General features: G+C 39.9%; 1 protein-coding gene across 4 annotated transcripts in view; it reads left to right on the top strand.

Moving 5' to 3' along the window:
• The first annotated feature begins 19,111 nt into the window (after positions 1-19,111).
• Positions 19,112-20,691, top strand: part of CLCN3 (chloride voltage-gated channel 3) — a 116,560-nt gene continuing 114,980 nt past the window's right edge. Inside the window, exon 1 of one of the 4 annotated variants that reach the window (XM_071214171.1) lies at positions 19,112-19,673. The gene's annotated coding sequence lies outside the window, so the exon portion shown is untranslated. The remainder of the gene's footprint in view (positions 19,674-20,691) is intronic. The other 3 variants (XM_058309206.1, XM_058309122.1, XM_058309218.2) reach the window with 3 other exon arrangements.

Here is a 20,691-nt window from a genome sequence, read left to right as displayed (position 1 = left end):
CATATTCCTAATCTTGGATTTGATTGTGACTAACAACCCTTCAACCTTTCCTTCTTCCCCTAGTGTATCATTTTTCACATGTCCTCACTTCCTTCCTTTGTCCGTCTGGACTTCTTAGTGTATTATTTCTCCGACTCTTGCAACACTCAATATCCTCATCCCCTTGTCGTTCTGTAACTGAAGTGAAAATATCCAGTTTGAGGTCAGTATGACCATCTGTTGCTCTTGATTTTATACCCTGATGCTAAACATATTTTAGGAATTTCACAATTGGCCCATTAGAGTCATGATAGACATGTCTTCCAGTTCCAGCTGAGGTTCCTGCCTCCTTTGGCAATCCTCATACATGTTCTCCCATTCCCCACTGTGGCTGTCTCACATCTTCACCATTCTTAAGTCTCTGCTCCAGAATCATGTATTCCTTCTCTCAAATGATTATCAATGCCTTTTTTTGTCACAGAGAAAATGCAAGTTATCTGTCTAACCCCCCCCCCTCCTTTTCCCCAGTTTTAGAAGAAAATTTTGCTTTCCCCATCAAAAAGTTAATACCTTCATTTTTGTTCTTAAATCAATTCTCATGTGAATCCTCTAGGTCCTTGATTACTTGATATTCCCACTTTTGCCTGTTTTCTTTTCTTTTCTTTTTTAAAGATTTATTTATTTATTTCTCTCCCCTTCCCCCCCCCCCCCCACCCTGGTTGTCTGTTCTCTGTGTCTATTTGCTGCGTCTTCTTCTTTGTCCGCTTCTGTTGTTGTCAGTGGCACGGGAATCTGTGTTTCTTCTTGTTGTGTCATATTGTTGTGTCAGCTCTCCATGTGTGCGGCGCCATTCCTGGGCAGGCTGCATTTCTTTCACACTGGGCGGCTCTCCTTATGGGATGCACTCCTTGCACATGGGGCTCCCCTACACGGAGACACCCCTGCGTGGCACGGCACTCCTTGTGCGCATCAGCACTGTGCATGGGCCAGCTCCACACGGGTCAAGGAGGCCTGGGGTTTGAACCGCGGACCTCCCATGTGGTAGGTGGACACCCTATCTGTTGGGCCAAATCCATTTCCCTAGTTTCTTGTTAATATACCTTTCTTCAGGCACCTAAATTTCAGTTTCATACTTTCTGCTAAATCAGTTATTACTCCTCCATCTACAGCTAGTTTTTAAATAATTCTTTTTTTTAAAAGATTTATTTTATTTATCCATTTCCTCCCACCACCTCGCCAATTGCATTTGCTGTGTCTGTTTGTTGTGTGCTAGTCTTTTTTTTTTCACATTTGAGAGTTCCAAGAGTGGTAACATCTACCTCCCAATATAGAACTTAAAAAAAAAAGTGTGTCCCAGCCTCTCTTGCTAAGATACAGAAAGGTAAGTTGGTTCCTCTCTGGTTAGTATGTACTAGATCATGCTATGGTAATAAACACCCTCAAACTCTCATTCCTGCTAATGGTACGCATTTTTCGTGAGATAGATGTGACTCTGCTACATATCATTTTAATAGTAGAATTCTAATGCAGCAGCTTCTATTTGGGACATTGCTAGTCTGTCTCTTGGTAAAAGTAAAAAAAGAGACTTGGGAATGGGTACTCAATACTTCTGCTTGGAATTAACACATCTCTTTTGTGTCTATATTTCATTGGCCAAATCAAGTCACATGACCCATTCTAAGTTGAACAGGACAGAAATAACAGACTTATCACATAGAGAGGAGCAGTGCTGGTTACATGACCAAGACCAAAATCATTGGGGCTAAGAAGTAAAATCCTCTCCCAGGGAGGACCATTTATATTTTGATAATAACACAGTATATCACAGATCCCATCATTTGAGATATCTACACAAGATTTTAATTTATTTTTTTAAATTTCTTTTTAAAGATTTATTTTATTTCGCTCCCCTTGCCCCCACTGTCTGCTCTCTGTGTCCATTCACTGTGTGTTCTTCTGTGTCTGCTTGTATTCTTGTTGGTGGCACTGAGAATCTGTGTCTCTTTTTGTTGTGTCATCTTGTTGCATCAGCTCTCCATCTGTGCAGTGCCATTCCTGGACAGGTTCGCTTTTTTCACACAGGGCTGCTCTTCTTGTGGGGCGCACTCCTTGTGCGTGGGCACCCCTATGCGGGGGACACCCTTGCGTGGCACGGCACTCCTTGCACACGGCAGCACTGCGCATGGGCCAGCTCACCACACGGGTCAGGAGGCCCTGGGGATCAAACCCTGGACCCTCCATATGGTAGGCGGACACTCTTATCAGTTGAGCCACGTCCGCTTTCCAAGATTTGATTTTAAAGTGAGTTACATGAAAAAGAAGCAAAGCAAGAGGCATCTTATTGTACTTTTTAGCAAGGATCAGGGTAGAGAAAATGTGATTCTGGAATTGGCTCCTTGTGGTAGCGGTTTCCTAATAATGGCAGAAGTGGCATGATTTGATACTGAGCAAAAGCAGGTTCTTTTCTCCTGATGCGTCCTTAAAGCCAATTCCTGAGACGCCAGCGTTTCAAAGAGAGAAAGAATTTTATTTGGTTATGCAAGTGAAGGAGGTCAGTCACTTTAGATGAACCAAAAACTGCTTCCCCAGTTTGCAGAATTTCTAATATTTTATAAACATCAGGATGCTAATGAGTAATTGAGGTGGAGTTTGCACAGGTTCTTTCATTAATAAACATTAAGGGGCTGAAAAAGTTTGGGGTTAGATACTGACCAGGGGTGAGTCACAAAGTTACAACCATTATCGGATATCATGGCATCCAGGAGAAGGGGACACTGAAAACAAAGATCATCTACAAGGTTTTTCTTATAGCTGTCAAACAGAGAAAGGTGGAGTGGTCACCCTTTCAACAGAAATGTTCATATACAAAGATAAGATCTGTGTGAAGTAGTCATTATAACAGCAGGTACAAGTGGCCATATACAAGGGTAGGGTCCACCTGGAAAAATCATTACAATGCCAGGGTGTTAGTCGAAAATGGCCACATAAAAAGGGTGAAGTCAGTCTAGCCAATTTCAGTCATGTCAGATATTAACCCTTTCAGCTAATTTAAAAAGCATCTATATAATGTTTCCGTAATCTTAACTACTTGCTAATTCTTAACCTTTGGTTACAACTCCTCCTTCTGTTTTATGAAATTCTCAATCTTGGGCATAATCTGGATGTCGGCTCTTTCTGACTTCTTCATGCTGAAAAGGGGCATCGACATCATGGGGTAGAGGGGTAAAGCTGGCGGTCCTCTGAGTTCCAGGACTTTGCTAGAGTAGTAATAATCCAGAAACTTTCAGAAAAATAAACTTAGTATGTAAATTGAGAACTATAGGTTTAAAAACCATGTTACATTGGGGAAATACTTTCATAGCCTTCCTTAGATAAAGACCAGAATAGTCTTTGGACTTTGCTTGCTGGCTGAAACCTGTGTAAGAGTAACCTCCAGAATGAATCCTCTACTCTATTTGAAATTTATTAGCCATTAGACTCTATACTGGGGAAGCAGAAGTACCTCAAGCAGTTGGGTGCCCGCCTACTACATACATACTACTACTACATGGGAGGACCTGGGTTTGGTTCTGGGTGCATCCTAAAGAAGACGAGCAAGACAGCTGATGCTGTCAGCAATGAGCTGATACAATAAGCTGATGCAACAAAGAGACACAACAAGGAAACATAATGAGAGATACAACAAGCAGGGAGCAGAGTTGGCTCAAGCCATTGCGCGCCTCCCTTCCACATGGGAGGTCCCAGGTTTTGTTCTTGGTGCCTCCTACAAAGACAAGCATACAACAAACAGACACAGAGAGCAGACAGCGAGTGTAAACAACAGGGGAGTGGGGACAAATAAAATAAACTTTTAGTCTGTTCTATTTCATTTCCCCCTTTTAGTCTAATCCCACTTTATCAGGGAGTTGTCAGGAAAATCTTTGGAAGTCCCCCATTGCCAGGAAAAAGTTTATGCCTGGAATTCCAGTTCCACACAGGAGGGAATTTAGTGAGAGTGTGGTTTAGAGAGGCAGGCCACATTTGAGTAACGAAGAGGTTCTCTAGAGATGACACTTAGACATTAATTATATTTAGGGTTAGCTTTGTCATTACAGAAATAAGTTTCATGAGTGCAAGTCTTGTGATCAAGGGTTCAGCTAACTAGAATGTTCTTTTTCACAGCTTTATCATGCAGAGTTCTACCGTTTCACTAAATATGGAGTTCCTATTGTTTGAGAGATTTGTAGGAATTTCCCAGGTGAAGCAGTTTAATATTTCTAAGTTTTTCCCAATCCTTAAGGGACTTTGCAAATACCTTTCTATTTTATGCCCAAAACACTTTGAAATGCATCAGGGTATTACAATAATTCTGTACAGAATATTATAATCTCCTTCACTATTTTAGGTTCTATGTGAGTTATGCTGTTTAAATAAGCTGATTAGTCAGGTTAAATTAGATGGTGCTCCACAGAACAAAGAACTTTCTTGACAAAATAAATTTCTCTTTCTGGTCTCCACAGCACTCAAAGTGTCAAAATACCGACAATACTACCCTTTCCCCTGCATCCTGACTCTCTTGTCTCTAGCCCTATTATCTTTTAATTAAAATCTGATTCTTTCTAGCTTATATAATTGGGGTGATTTTTATAGAATGAATACTGCTTTTTCAGCACCTTTAGAGATGGTTAACTTTAGCTCTGTTCCAGGTGTCATACAGGCTGTTAAAAATTCTAGGGAGCTATTAGGTTATACACAAAGAGTAAAGCATCTTAGGACTTAGAAATAACAATTACAGATCAGCACTCAAGTATAAATATGACTGCTGTAAGAGCTTACAATCTAGGCCCTAATTTCCTTATGAGTATTTTGAATAAAGCTGTTTCTAGAGACCATTAACTCTGGACCAAAGAAGTTTTGTGACTGAATTCACTTTTATCAAGATTATGTTGGGAAGCGGATTTGGCTCAATGGATAGAGCATCTGCCTATCACATGGGAGGTCCAAGGTTCAAACACAGGGCCTCCTGACCCGTGTGGTGAAGTTGGCCCACGTTCAGTGACTAAAATTTAAAACATTGTCAAAGCAACATCCCATTTAAACTTTTCCACAGTTTACAAGTTTTATATTTTTCTGTTTTAGAATATTTTCCATTGTGAATTAAAATATAAATATATTGATAACATTAATTTTCATAAACATATATTTAAGCACCTCACTTTACAAGGTGAAAGAAAATTTCATTGAAAATTTCATTGAAAACAGTATTCAATTAAATATATTTCTTAAGGGTTTATTAGAATATTAAAAGTTGTCAACCCCAGGTATTGGTTCTTTTGAGGGCTAAAGAGATCCACAGGTTCTATGGTCATGGCAGATGGGGTTCACTGCCATGCCAGTTGGCCCTTCTTTGGAGCTGGTGTTTCTGTGTGAAGGAGCTGGACACAGATGGGATCTCTTTTCACAAGGCTTTCATGCTACTTTACTGGAATTGTAGTTGGTGCTGGGGTTTAAGATATATCTAGGGGATTTGAATCTCTGGACTGACAATATGATAGCCAGGCCCTGAGCCTCAACAGACTTCAACTCCTACACTCTGATTTATTGGACTTACCCCACTCAGCTAACATGGAGTTGAAGAATGTCAACCACTACACCATGGAGCCTAGAGTGCCTACAACTGAAAGCAGGAGGATTGCATCCAGTATCCATGTGGAATCTAAGCCTCCTCTTGACATAGATGTGGAATGGACACAACCAATCCAAGGTCCACAGAGAAAATGTGGCATTGGTGTGGGAAGGGTGGCCATGGTGGCTGATGGGTGCGGGGAATGGGAGGAAGAGATGAGATGTATAGGCATTTTCGGGACTTAGAGTTGTTCTGGGTGGTGCTTCAGGGACAATGACCAGACATTGTAGATCCTCCCAGGGCCCGCTGGATGGAACGTGAGAGTGTGGGCTATGATGTGGACCATTGACCATGAGGTGCAGCGATGCCCAGAGATATACTTACCAAATGCAATGGATATGTCATGATGATGAGAGAGAGTGTTGCTGGGGGGGGGAGTGGTGGGGTGAGGGTGGTGGGGTTGAATGGGACCTCATATTTTTTGAATGTAATATTTTTCAAAATGAATTAAAAAAATTAAAAGATTAAAAAAAAAGTTGTCAGTTCTGAACATCATATTTAAGCAGGTCTCCATTTATCACAGTGACAAATAAGTTAGTGAAATATTTGGAAAAGACTTAACTTACAAAATAGCAGCACCTCTGGTTTTTTTTTTTTAAACCATTAAGTGTATAGTGAAGCCAACATAAAGTATATTAAGCATTCTAATAAGGTTTTTAGTTTTGCATCAGTACACCATTTAATAAGCAGTTCCTAGTAAGCATAGATTATAATGGATTAAGGTGGTGTTTGAAAGGTTTCTCTGCTATGAAGTTATTTTTTGTTATCAATATCAATTCATAGATTTTTAGTTAATAATGGCTTCCTGAAATAATCAAATCCCTCAGTTTAGAAAATGCTTTTACAACTTCCCACAATTTGTAATTTCCTAGAATCTCTTTTAACCATTTATAACCATATAGATTAGTAACTTCACCTTAAGTCAAAATTCCACCTTTCAATAAGCTGATTAGATTATAGTCAGCAACAGATGAAATTTACTTTCAGAAGCCCTCTATAACTTTTCATATCCATTCAGGTCTTGTCCTGCATATTTCCACCCTCATTTCATGAAAACCGCTTCTTTATTTTAAGACAAAACACACTCAAACTCCCTTAAACAAACTTTCACAGCCCTTCTATTACTTTCCGTATTCACTTAAGTGCTGTCTTATAGTCCTCATTCTCCTCTGTGAAAAACTCATCATTTTACTTTAGGCAAAACAATTATTTTTAAATGACATTTGTAAAAATAATAATTTCATTAATTGTCATCTTAAAAATTTAACAGACCTATTGGTAACTCATTAGTATCTGGATAAACCTAGGGAGATTATACCCAACAAGAATAAAATTTAAATGATATTTTATGTAAGAAATGTTTTCTTTTTTCTTTTCCTTCATAGAAGGTTAGAAATACTGTTTTTATCATATCTTAAAATTATAAATAACCTCAAAAGCATACTGACAGGGAAGTGGATGCGGCTCAAGTGATTGAGCTCCTGCCTACCACACAGGAGGTCATGGGTTCAGTTCCTAGTGCCTTCTGGAGAAGATAAGCAAGACAGTGAGCTGGCGTGATGGGCAGGTGTGGCGAGCTGGTGCATCAATATGACACAACAAAGAGACATAAAGAGGAAAGACAATGAGAGACACAACGAAGCTGGGAGCTGAGGTGACTCAAGCAACTGAGCCCTCTCTCCCACATGGCAGGTCCCAGGTTCTGTTCCCCGTACCTCCTAAGGAGAGGATGAGCAGATACAGATAGCATACAGCGAATGGACACAGAGAGCAGACAGCAAGCTCAAACAATGAGGAGCGGGCATAAACAAACAAATCTTTAAAAAAAAAAAAGCATACTGATAGGGAGTGGACATGGCTTAAGCAATTGGGTGTCCACTTCCCACATGGGAGGTCCTGGGTTCAGTTCCCGGTGCTGCCTAAAGAAGACAAACAAACAACAAGTAGACAATGAGCAGACATCAAGCAAAAACAATGAGCAGACAAGGAAGAAAAGACAATAAACAAAAATAACTAGCAAGACAATGCGCAAATAAAGAGTAGACAGCAAGCAAAAACAACAACAAAAATGAGCAGGGAACAGATGTGACTCAAGCAGTTGGGCACCCACCTCCCACAAGGGAGGTTCTGGGCTCGGTTTCTGGTGTCTCCTAAAGAAGAAACTGACAATGAACAAACAATGAACAAACAGACAAGGGAGCCATCTCCGGGGGTGGGAGGGAGGGAGGAAGGGAGAAGCATACTATTAGGCTCTGGAGAATATATTATAATTGTTTTATTTGTTTTCATTATAATTTAGAAAAAAACTTTCCATAGCTCTCAAGAAAAGCTTACTGAAGCTTTTTACTTACTGAAATTAGGCCATTGGGTTATTAATTACTCTCATCTCAAGACTGTTAAAAATTTAATTGGGGAATTACAGGATAGACTATGCAATAAAGGGTTTATTCTGTAATATCCCCTCTGTCCCTATCACTATTAATTTCCAGGCCTAGTAGACAGAATTGCTAAACTCACACCTCCCTTATCTTATCACACCTAGCCCTCGCCCAATTGCTCTCTCAAGGAGAAGGCCCTAGGGGGCAGAGTAAGTCAAGGAGATGAGGGGAAAAAAAGACCTTTTTTTCTTCTTTCAATATTTCTATATTTAGATTTCTATATGACCATTTTCATCTCGTTTGACTTTTCTAATTTCAGGCTCCAGGAATACTCATTTACATATATATAAAATAATTTATTTCAATTTTTAGCAATTTGAATACAGCAGCATTCTATGGAATATGAATGTGTTCAAGTGGTCATGGGGTGTTGTCTTGGTGGGTGAGACCCACACAATAACCGACAGAATATTAATTCCCATCCTGGGAAGTCCTGCTATAATCTGCAATAGAGCAGCAAGATCCCTAGAGTACATGGGCAGTGCTTAGTGAAGGAGGAGGACAAACCAATACACCAGACCCTTGACATTGATGGTTGTACTTATGAACCTTGTTCTTATGAAATTGAAACTTAACTTATTATATATTGATTAGGAATTACCTCCTGAAAGCCTCCTTGTTGCTCAAACACAGCCTCTCTCTAAGCCAAATTCAGCATATAAACTGAGTACCATCCCCCCAGAGTGGGACATGACTCCCAAGGATGAGCCTTCCTGGCACCAAGGGATTATTACCAAGCATCAACAGCAATGTACTTGGAAAAAGACCTTGATCCAAAGGGGGGAAATGGTAAAAACAAATGAGTCTTTATGGCTAAGAGATTTCAAAGTGAGTTAGGAGGTCGTTACATAGGTTATGCTTATGCACATCTCTGGAGGATCTCACTGACTGCCACAGTAAACAATGCCTCAAGCAGAGGTTCTCCTGAGGGCTCTAGAGACATCTAGACACTATAGGCAGGGCAGACAATCTCAGGAATTCAGCACACTGTCAGAGGGCCTTACCTTGGAATATATGTTCCCAATGTGTTAGACTCATTTATAATTTCCCTATACATGGCTCTTCTGCCCTTTTTATTTGAACCTATAATTAACACTATACTCATTAAATATATGTACCAGAGACTTAGATCTTTCACCTATTCACATGCTGGTTAAGCCGTACAGCTCAGCAGTGTTGCAAGATTTACTATCCAGTTCTTCGGACTTGCCCAGGACAACTAACAAAATGATGATGATGAAACAATGCCCAGGCGAAAGAACAGAGTATCTACAATTGCAAACAGAATGGTTCCATCCATCTGCCCCATGGAATATAAACCCTGTCTCATTCAGAAACATAGTGGGCATCACCATCCTAAAATCCTCAAGACTGAGAAATGAACAAACATAAGGGTGGAATGCAACTATAGACTGAAGGAGACTTGTTATTATTCTGGCAATGGAAGATTTTGTAACATTGATATAAGGGCAGTGGTCACCAGAGGTTCTGAGAAGGAAACGGAAGAGTAGATGAGACATGGGGCATTTTTGGGACATTGGAATTGTTCTGAATGACATTGTAATGATGAATATAGGCCATTGTACATTTTGCCAATATCTATAAAAATGTGCAGTGCAAAGTGTAAATTCTAATGTAAGCTATAGGCCGTGGTTAGTAGCAATGCTTTAATCCATGCTCATTAATTGTAACAAATGTACCACACAAAGGAAAGATGTTAATGGGGAAAAGTGTGAGAGGGGAGGGTATATGGTATCCTCTAATATTTTCAATGTCTCATTTATGCAACTGAAACCTTCTTTAAAAATAAAATTTAAAAAGTAAAATTTTGATATTGTGATCCAGAGGTATGAAAATATACATTGAACAAACAGACAGACACAAATAGACCATCACACAAACAGAAACAAACAGAAACATAACTCATTATTTTGGCTCATGAATCTCATTTTTTTCATATGGTTTTCTTCAGGTTTTCCATATTCCACGCCTTTGGTTTTTTACAGCTTTTAAGATTTCTTCTGGGATCAGTGCTGATTTTAGTTCTCAAACTTGTTCTTGAAAACATACATATGAGAAAAAGTTATCTGGGTATTGTTTGGTTAACAGATTTTTTTGTCTGTTTTGTTTTGTTTTTTAGCAAGGAGGCTATATTTAGGAAGCTATGGCTTAAATATTTGGTTTTAATACTGTGGTAAGTCTCCCTTAATCGGCCCTTTCATTCCAGGTTTCTGTTATTGCCCAGCTGTGCGTGGGGTTAACAATGATTTCTCCCCTTCCCTGAGGGGTGGGTGAAGGAGTTTTACCTTTTGTTCTAATCTGACTCTCATTGACCTTGTTCACAAGAGTTTCCAGTGTAGCACCTGGCTTTTCTCAATACAGCCTTTGAAGAAAGGTGAGGGACTTTCCCTCAGTTTCTGTACTACTTCAGTAAAATTTCAGTTGCACCTTGGAACATTTATTTTTTTTTAATTTTTAATTTTTTTTAAAGATTTATTTATTTTATTTATTTATTTTCTTCCCCCCTCCCCTCCCTGGTTGTCTGTTCTTTATGTCTATTTGCTGTGTCTTCTTCTTGTCCACTTCCTTTGTTGTCAGCAGCATGGGAATCTGTGTTTCCTTTTGTTGCATCATCTTGTTGTGTCAGCTCTCCGTGTGTGCGGCGCCATTCTTAGGCAGGCTGCACTTTCTTTTGTGCTGGGCGGCTCTCCTTATGGGGCGCACTCCTTGCATGTGGGGCTCCCCTACACGGGGGACACCCCTGCGTGGCAGGGCACTCCTTGCACATATCAGCACTGCGCATGGGCCAGCTCCACACAGGTCAAGGAGGCCCAGGGTTTGAACTGTGGACCTCCCATGTGGTAGACGGATGCCCTAACCACTGGGCCAAGTCCACTTCCCATGAACAATTAAGTTTATATCCTGGAGGAGTTTTCCTGAGGAGTAGAGTTTTGTCCATTCACATGCTGATTTTAGAGAACCCTCCTGTCTAAATTGACATAGTGTTCTTTATTAAAGAGCCATTTTCCTGCTGTTTCTAAGTTAATTGAATTAAATACCTTTGCTACAGAAAAAACTATTTCCTGCTTTTTCATAGGCTAAGATCTTCCTGTCTTTCAAAATACAGCCTAAAGCAGGGTTCTTTACCTTTTTTCTTCCATTTGTAATCTGTCAGTTACAGATTCTAAAGTCTGAAGCTATGGCAGTGGTGTGTTGATTTGACAACTTTCCAGTTACAGAAGAGTTAGCAACCCCATTGGCAAGACAGCTCTGTGTTATGGCTCTTGGAATAATCTGGGACTCTAAGTCTAGAGACTTTTCTGTAGTCCTTTAATGATTCTATGATCTATCTACAGATGTTTTACTAGCTAAAGTGAATTTGTTCTTTGAAATAAGAACACTAACCAATAAGACTCTTGGCTGGTACATTATAATAATAGGTATCGAAAGTGGACACAGATAACAGATTTTAAAGGATATGGGAATTTGACATTTATTGTCTAGCCTGGTTGGGATAGAAAGCAGTGCAGATTATGAGATGATGGGGTCCGGAAATCCATGGCATACAATGGTAAATAGTTACTTAAATGATCATTTGCTGCATGTAAGATGAAGCACATATTAAAAGCAAGTCATTAGCAAATAGAATGACAGCCATTATAGATTGTTATGAGGATAATGAAGAATATAAGAACTGTGGGAAAGGATGATTATTGCTAGATTAAACTGGATAGATTTTTAAAAAATAAAAAGGGAATCAAGATTTTAAATTCTCAGCTCAAGACAGTTTCAGACAGAAAGGGAATTTTTATGAGTTCTCATTACAAGGTCTATCTTGTATATTCATAGGGCTGACAGAGACAAAATGCAGACTAAATTCAATCCTGTATGTTATTGAATTATAATATCAATTAAATTCATAGCTATTCGGCTATTTCTCTTTCCCAGTAAGCAGGGAACACCAGAAGCAGCTTTCTCTTACCTAGCTGGGGCAGCAGCATATCTTTACAGTGTACCTCAAGGCTATATTAATTCTCTGGCTCTAGGCCACAATTATCCCTAGAAATCTCTACTGTTTCTCAGTCTTAACATCAATTTTGAGATCTGCTCAATATCCTTTAAGTAAATTATTTTCCTGCTTCTTTTTGGCCAGATGGTTTCTGTTATTTGGAACCAAAAATCTTGACTCGTATAACATTACCATTGCTAAAAAATAGGAAAATCCAAAAGGGGCAAGAAAAATATATCACTTGGCCCAGCGGTTAGGGCATTTGTCTACCACATGGGAGGTCTGCAGTTCAAACCCCGGGCCTCCTTGACCCGTGTGGAGCTGGCCCATGCACAGTGCTGATGCGCGCAAGGAGTGCCCTGCCACGCAGGGGTGTCCCCATGTAGGGGAGCCCCACGTGCAAGGAGTGTGCCCCCTAAGGAGAGCTGCCCAGCGCCAAAGAAAGTGCAGCCTGCCCAGGAATGGCGCCGCACACACGGAGAGCTGACACAACAAGATGACACAATAAAAAGAAACACAGATTCCCGTGCCGCTGACAACAACAGAAGCGGACAAAGAAGACGCAGCAAATAGACACAGAGAACAGACAACCAGGGTGGGCGGGGACTGGGAGAGAAATAAATAAATAAATAAATCTTAAAAAAAAAATCAATTACAATCATTCTACCAAGAGATGAATTTGTGGATATAATATTACAGATTTACAAATGTATATACATGTATCAAAATGTAATCACAAATATTATTCATTATTGGCTTTGTCACATAACACTATACAATATTGGAGATATTTATAATTGATTTGGACTCCATTTTATATTTTTGTTAAAGAAGACTGAGAGACCTATCTACTGTGTCCAAAAATTCAGTAAAATACCATACTTTTGCACTGTTAGATAACTTAAAATCCCCTGTAATTAAATGTCTGATTCCAATTTTTGACATTCGCTGTCAGCTTTTCAGCCTCACAGCTGCCTTCTCCTTCTGCCCCATATCTGGGCAACCACGTGCTTTCTACTTTGGTGCCAAGGGAAAGTTATAAACCATGTGCTGACTATGTCAGCATGTCTCATGCCCTAACTATCACTAAAATTCCAAGTCAGTTTCCTCTTTGCAGTCATTTTCAGACCAACTTTGGAGGTTGCTCTGCTTTACCCAGAAAGTCTCATTATGTGAGTAACAAACTTTTCCATACCCTCTTGTTGTATGTTAGTGTGTGGCATCATCAGTCTCAATATGCAAACCAAATTCTGGGTGAGGAGTCCATTGTGCATTCGCAGAATGACTACAACACTCTACAGATATACTAAATGGAAGGTGGATAATCTTTGGAAGTATAGCAAAGCCACAAATAATGTTGTCTAGAACGGTGGTTCTCTAAATGTGATCCCCAGACTAGTAGTAGCTTCAGTATTTGGAAAACTTGTTAAAATGTAAATTCTTAAACCTCTTCCTAGACTGTACATAATCATCTTAGAGAAAGCTTGACAATTCTTGCACAAACTGTTAGCAGAATTCTGGACTTCAAAGACACTGCCTGTGAGACACACAAGGTAGTGAGAAACATGTTATTGAAGACTGGATGAAGGGGGATTCTTGTTATACAGTGGCAGAAGCCTAGTTGAATAGATACCTACAGTTATGTGGAAAGCAGAACTTTTAAGTGATGATCTTGATTATATAACAAAGAAATTTCCAATAGAAGGGCTGAAGATACTGCCTGGTTTCTTCCTGCTGTTTCTATTAAAATGCAAGAGGAAAGTATCTAATTGAGAAAAGAACTATTAAACAAGAAGGAAGTAGGATTGGGTGATTTTGAAAATTCTCAGCCTCTCCTAATGGCAAAAGATGCTAAAGGTAAAAAATGGCTACCAAAACTTCACATAGAGGAAACCGTAAGCGTGTGACCACATAATCTTTTGCTAAAACTTTAGAGCGATCAAAAGGTCAGAGCAACTAGTCACTCAAAGGGCCCTTTAAAGAGATTAAGGGTGTGTATCACAGATCTTTTCCAAAACAGAGGGATTCCAGGAAGTTTAAGTGTTTGATTCTTATCTATCTCAGCAGGGTTCAAAAATAGAGAAGAGTATATCTTGAAAGGATTTATGGGTGTGATTTTTGTCTAATGGAGTGAATCCCTGTGAAATTTATGCAAAATCCACAAAGTTCTTTAGAAAATTGTTACAATAAAAACACTGCCCACTTAGACTAAAAGGGGTAGATGGATTAAAAAAGTGAAAAGCAGGCTGTTGGACCCCAAAGTTCTACTGATTACTCGGCTGTGAACACCTGCTCCCTTTCATGAAATAAAAAAAAAAAACCTCAGAGGCTTAAAGCAAAGACCCAGAGGGGAGAGCAAAGAACTACAGAAGATTATTGTCAGGCTTTGAAACCTAGTCAAGAATAATCCAGTATGTGCCTTGATGATTTGAGAACTGTTTGGCATCAGTGACTCTAACTTTTTGAACCAGAATGCCTATACTTGTTACATATGCCTGCCACACCAATGTATGTTGGAAGTATTGGGAGCAAATAACTTGCCCTGTTTTGTTTTTTTTTAAAGATTTATTTTATTTGCTCCCCCCCCACCCCCATTCCTCCCGTTGTCTGCTCTCTGTGTCCATTTGCTGTGTGTTCTTCTGTGTCTGCTTGTATTCTCATTAGGCAGCTCCGGGAACGATCCTGGGACTTTCTGGAGAGGGAGAGAGGTAAAAACTCTTTTGCACCACTTCAACACCCTGTTCAGCTACGTCTTTGTATTAGTCAGGGTTCTCTAGGGAAACAGAATCAACAAGAGAAATCTGTCAACAGTATGCAATTTTATAAGAGTCTATCACATAGCCGTGGGGATGCACAAGTCCAGGTTCCACAGGTAGGCAATGAAAGTTGCCTTGACGAGTTCTGGGAGATGTTGGCTGTCCAAAGACAAGCTGGTAAATGCTCTCAATGCTGGAATCACTTCCCCTTTTAAGGGATTCAACTGATTGGGTTAAGCATCTCTCATTGCTGATGGCAAGCTCCCTGATTGATGTAATTATAACCAGCTATGATTTACCACTGCAGTAAAGTCAATGGTGACTAAAGTTCATAAATGCCCTGTATTACAGTTAGCCCAGTGCTTGCTTGACCAAAAAACTGGGCACAATTACCTGGCCGAGTTGACACAACAGCCTAACCATCACAGTCTTCTTATTTTCTCTCCTCTGTGTCTCTTGTTGCATCATCTTGCTACACCAGCTCTCCGCATTGGCCAGTACTCCCATGTGGGCACTCTAAGTGGGCCAGCTTGCACTCACCAGGAGGCCCTGGGCATTGAACCCTGGACCTCCTATATGGTAGATGGGAGCCCAATTGGTTGAACCACATCTATTTCCTTAACTTGCCTCTTTAACAGGTCAACAGATTGAGAGGAATTAATGGTTTGCACCCACAGATCTTATCCTTACCTGATTTACATGAAATTTAGGTTTAGATGATGAGGTTTTGGACTTTGGACAAATGCTGTAATGGGATGAGAATCTTGAGAACTTCTAAGGGGTAAATGTTTTTGCATGTGAATCTTTGGGTGCCAGAGGATGGACTGTGGTAGGCAGAATTTTGAGATTGCCCCCAGATTCCCATCCCCTGATGTACATTCCCTATATAATCCCCTCTCTTTGAGTGTGTACTAGACTGTGAATATAGTGAATTTCACTCCCATAAGGTTATTAAATGACTTTGAATGTATGTTTTTTAAAATTTTATTTATCTCTCCCCACCCCCTCATTGTTTTGCACTTGCTGTTCATCTTCTTTGTTTCTTTAGGAGGCACCAGAAGGAACCAATACCTCCTAAAGAAGGCATCAGAAGGAGGAGCCTAATCTCTTAAGTCACCTTTGTTCCCTACTTTGTTATGTCTCTTTATGTTTTTCCTCTTGCCTTGTTATATCATCTTGTTGCATCAGCTCACTATGCCTGCCCATCATGCCAGCTTGCCATCCTGCTTGTCCTCTTTAGGAGGCATCAGGAACATCCGCTCCCTGCTTTGCTGTGCCTCTCATTATGTTTTTCTTCTTCTATCCCTTGCTGCAGCATCTTGATGTGTCAGCTTGCATGCCTGCCATTTCTGCCAGCTTGCTGTCTTCTTTAGGAGGCAAAAGGAACTGAACCATAGACCTCCCACGTAGTAGCCAGGAGCCTAATCTCTTGAGCTGCATCTGCTTCCCTCAATTGACTTTGAGTTAATGAAAAATGAGATTTTCTTAAGTGTGCTATGCCTAATTAGGTGATTCCATAAAAGACATCAAAGAGATTTGAAAGAAAGAGAAATTCTTATTTTATTGACCTTGAAGAGGTAAACTACCATGTTGTGACATGGCCACATGGTTAGGACTTGAGGGTGGTCTCTAGTTGAGAGCAGTCTTTGGTCAACAGCTAGCAAGAGACCAGGGATCTCAATCCTACAACCAGCAAGAAAATGGGGACCTCACAGTAAAACCACAAATAAAATCATGACATAGGGTCCTGATTAAAACCCCTTAATGTTATAGGTTATATGTAACTATCCAAAAGAATGAATAAACCTAGAAGAATTTTAGTAACATTAATGCTTATAGAGAACTCACTATGTGCCTTGAAGATACTAAACGATATATATATGTAAATTAGATATTCATTATTCTCTTGTGCTCTTAGCAGATGATCCCAAAGTATGTACATAGTCAAATGCATTAGTGTGCTATGTAGAGTTTAATAAAACATTAGGTAGGGAAACAAAGATTTCATTGTATACCCCACTTTAAAATGTTTGATGGCAAACTCTTCTCTGACATTAGCTCCTTCTCCAGGGCTTCTTGGCTCCTTTCCCTACCTTTCTTCTCTCAAAAGGAAAAAACCTCCAAACTTCTCAGTGCAGCTTCATGTGCCTCCCTGAATTCTAGGAATCAGATGACTCAATACTAGGCTCTTCTACTCCAACATTTATTAAAATGTTTGACCAAGCCAAAGGAAATATCTCCTAATAGAAATACTAATGTTTACTCCATCATTTTTACATATGTATAATACTTTTTTATATGCACAGTAAGTTCCTGGAAATATACCTAAGACATACTTAACAGTTACTAGCTTTTTGGGGGGATGGAGGGCGTGGTGGGATGAGTGGCATTAAGATTGGTTAAGTTGTGCAGGACACCTTCAATTTTCATTTTATACTTTACATACTGTTTCAAAACATTTAAAGACACATATTACTCATAATTAAAAAACAAACTACTGAATGTCTGGCATTTTACAAGAAACTTGTCTGGTCTCTTTAGAAAGTTAATGTCATGAAAAATTGAGGGGACTGTTAGAGATTCTAAGAGATACAAGAAACACAATAACCAGTAGAGCAGGTATAGCTCAGTGGTGGAGTACCTGCTACACAGGTATCAGGTTCTGGGTTCAAATACTGGTACCTTTTAAAAAACATTAAACAAAAAAAAATCCATAATGACCAAATGCAATGCTTGAACCTTGACTAGATCTTGGTTTGAGGAAAACAAAAAGCTGCAAAAGGCATTTTTTTTGAACAGTTGGTGAAATTAAAATATGGACTGATTATTTGAGGATATTAGGGAGTTATTAGTAATTTTCCTAGTTGTCATAATTGTATTTTAATTGGATTGGAGATGGTCGTTATTCTTATGAGAATGCACATTTAAGTATCTAGGAGTAAAGTGTTATGATGTCTGCATTTACTTTAAAATGCTTCAGGAAAAAAATGCAACCAAATATAGAGGTAGCTAATATAGCAAAAACTTTTAATCTAGATGATTCTGACCCTGTCATGACCATGATTAAAATCCTTCGATGTCATAAGCAACTACTAAAAAAGCTGAATTTAGAATTTTAAAAATTAAATTTTTAATGTTTACCATATACCTTAAAGAAAGGAAAAATTACTTATGTGTATGTAATGTACTGTTCTTTCAAGTTTTCTGGATGTTGGATATTTTACAGTAAAAAGTTTGTGGGAAAAGTATAAACAAAACTTCCCAAAGGCTATTACCTAGGATAAAATACTCTTTATTATAATTGCTAACTTCTGCATCCTCATCTGACCTCATTATTTTCAACTTATATCTTGCATCTTATATTGAAGTAATAGTAGGAAAACACATTTCTTTCTCTCCTGCCTGGTATTTCTGTCAGGGACTGCCATCTCTCCCCCTCCCAATTTTTTCAACCTTTGAAATCCAAATCAGTTGTCAACTCTTTCTCCCACGCTATTCCTCGACGGAGCGTTTTTCTTGAGCACTCATTTATCACTTTGTTGCATCGGCGTACACACTTCTTGAGTACGGATTTACCAACTTTTGTGACTCGGATATGTTAGGAGTTCAATAACTACTTGCTAAACTGAAATAAATTCAATGCAGACCATATCGAAATCTTGGGCCATATATTTTCTCCAAAATACTTAATTTCCGAGAATTATTTTTGAAAATTATTTGGATTATAAGTTTCCTTTATAAGAAGTTAGCCGCATAAACGGCAACGATCTATAAGGCGAGGTAACACCCCTGTATTTCCTGTCCGCGACCTACAAATACAAGCGGTATTTGGTGCTCATCTAAATTCCGTGGCTCACATTTCTTTCGATCTAAGTTTTAGCAGCTAGCGCTCGTCGACGGCTGCGTCTGCTCTCCACGTTCGGGGCCGGTGTTTCAACGCGCTACTCCCGCACGCTGTTATCCAGCCTCGCCGGGTGGAATTCAGGCTTCGCGAGGACGTTAGGGACAGCACAAGCTTGCGGCCTCGGCGAGTCGCCACCCCCAAGGCAGCTACCTACTATCCTTCCGCAAGGTAACCGGGCGGCCAAACAGCAGCGGGTGAGCGACGTGACTCCGCCGCCAGCCCAATGGGAGGGCAGCGCTTCACACCCAGCTTGCCGCTCCGGCGTCCTCCTCCGGGGGCCCCAGCCCCGGCCCGCCCATCATTCTCAAACCACCCAATAGGCGCCGATCCGGACGCGGTAGACGCCTGAGGGGGCGGTACTGGGGCGGTCGGACGCTGAACGGCCGTACAGGTCAACGCGCTGACGTCACGCGCCGACGCGAGGACGCACCTGTCGGGCTCCGAGCTCCTGCAGTTTTTCCTGTGGGTCGGGGCTGATCGGGTCCGGAATCCACAGCCCCTTTCTCAGAGTCTCCGTGCGGTGGGAGTGTAGAGGAAGAAGGGTTGAAAGCCATCCTACCTCGCTTTCGAGTTGGACAATGAATTCAGTTTTAGTCTTTTAACAGGAAAGTGAGGTTGGAGGTTTTGATTTTTAATTTGCGGTAGAAGCAGGTTGACTCTTGGGCCCTAAAGCAAGAGGATTTAACTTAATGCTGCTCCCGTGCTTAAAGGAGGACGAAAAAAGTCCCATCGGGCAAAATTTCCATAACCTCTTCATCAGAAAACCCCAGGTAGCTTTTAGATCGCGATAGTTTTCGTTGTGTGTCAAGCTTTCTTCAGGTGAAACTCCCTGGGTAGCTAGGTTTTAGGTGTGAAACAGATGCAGAATCCTAAAGCAGCGCAGAAAACAGCCACCGATTTTGCTATGCCTCTGAACTGCGAGGTGAGTTGCACTGTGTGAGCGGAGATTCGTTAGCTGTCACGTTCACGGATTTTGGGTCAACTGTGAGGCCAGGGCTGTCATCTCCGTTTCTTTTAAAACAGATGTACCTACATGATGTTAAACCTACCCTGATTTTGTCTATACTCGCAACATTCTTTAAAATCTCACCCATTTCCTTAAGGAAGCATCGAAGACCTGTGACTAGAATGGAAGTAGGTTCCAGGAAAAAATTAATTTTGAACTCTAGAGTGGATTTTACCTTCGCTAAATTTACTCAAATTTGGTTATTCAGCTTTTCTGTCTTTAGTTAAGATTTATATGTATATATATATATAAACATATTTTGTGTATATGTAATATTTGTTTTGATCTTAAAAGTGTTGTGCCAGAAATTACCTTAGAAACTCAGAAATTTATTTTGTATATGATATGCTTTATTTATATGGCATTTAAAAATGTGGGACATATAGAAGAAAATTGCAAATACTTCCTATGGGTATTACACGACGAGATTTTTCTTTTCTTTGGGGGGGAATCCTGTTTATGAGAAATGAGTCCACAGTGACTATTGTTTTTTTTTTTTAATAATTCAGAAGTTCAGTTCTGCAAACGTAAACATTAGTGTGCAGTTCAGTTACTGCAGCATCATTGTGGCATGTGTAATTGTTAAATCTCTCCAGAAATGCTTTTTTTTCCCAACCCCAAAGAGTTAATTTAGTAGATTATTTTCTCGATGAGGATAATGTGGAAATAACTGTTGTCAAATCTTATATGCCTTTGTGAATCACTAGTAAATAGTATCTGTAGTTTAAGAGTATATTCGGCTGTTACAGTGCTTATGTATAAATTGTCCACTTTGGTCTTAAAAGATACTGCTGCTGATTGCTTTCTTGTTAGATAGTATGGCTAAAAACCTTACGTGTGACCTATAGATTTTTCTCAAATTGATTGTGTTTGTATGACCTCTGGTTAATGAGAGCAGCCACTGTTGGCAGAATCCATCACATTCATCCTTCCT

Source organism: Dasypus novemcinctus, chromosome 1, assembly GCF_030445035.2.
Source record: "Dasypus novemcinctus isolate mDasNov1 chromosome 1, mDasNov1.1.hap2, whole genome shotgun sequence".
NCBI classification, from domain to species: Eukaryota; Metazoa; Chordata; class Mammalia; order Cingulata; family Dasypodidae; genus Dasypus; species Dasypus novemcinctus.
This window is presented reverse-complemented; position numbering and strand designations above follow the sequence as displayed.